At 39.3% G+C, this 698-nt stretch overlaps 1 non-coding gene across 1 annotated transcript; it reads left to right on the top strand.

Moving 5' to 3' along the window:
• The first annotated feature begins 244 nt into the window (after positions 1 to 244).
• TRNAC-GCA lies at positions 245 to 316 on the top strand. The gene has a single exon. It is a non-coding gene; the product is annotated as a tRNA-Cys (tRNA).
• The last annotated feature ends 382 nt before the right edge of the window (positions 317 to 698 follow it).

Below are 698 nucleotides of genomic sequence, written 5' to 3'. Positions count from 1 at the left end.
CATTTGCATGGCTTTATGGTGATATTTATTTTTTTGATCCTACAGGCAATAGCCTTGCTGTCCCCTTAATTTTCAAACAGTTCCATACTCCTTCTTATCTAATCTGAGTTCATTTCAATAAACATCTATTGAGCAACTATTATTTATCAGGCACTATAATAGACTCTAGATATACAAAACATAAAAGCCAAAACTTGTGTCTTATAAAATAACAAGTCGAAAATAATAAAGCAACTTTTGGGCTTCCCTAATAGCTCAGTAGGTAAAGAATCTGCCTGCAAAGCAGGAGACCTGGGTTCGATCCCCAGGTAGGGAAGATGCCCTGGAGAGGGGAAAGGCTACCCGCTCCAGTATTCTGGCATGGTCTGGAGAATTTCATGGGCTATATAGACCATGGTGTCACAAAGAGTCAGACATGACTGAGCGACTTTAACTTTCATTTTTAAAAAGTACCAAATGGTATGATATTTTCTAAAGTACATTTAAATTATAATACTTAAGGGGGTCAGCAAACTTTTCAGAAAGGAAATGTGAACATAAGATAGCAAAATATAAGAAATTCCAATTGGTGCTAACACCACGAACAACAAAGAGTAACACACTTTACTGCTGCTGCTGCTGCTAAATCGCTTCAGTCGTGTCCAACTCTGTGCCACCCCATAGATGGCAGCCCACTAGGCTCCTCTGTCCCTGGGATT

Source organism: Bison bison, unplaced genomic scaffold, assembly GCF_000754665.1.
Source record: "Bison bison bison isolate TAMUID 2011002044 unplaced genomic scaffold, Bison_UMD1.0 scf7180017864339, whole genome shotgun sequence".
Taxonomy (NCBI): Eukaryota; Metazoa; Chordata; class Mammalia; order Artiodactyla; family Bovidae; genus Bison; species Bison bison.
Note: the sequence above shows the minus strand (reverse complement) of the source record. Positions and strands in the feature narration are given on the sequence as shown.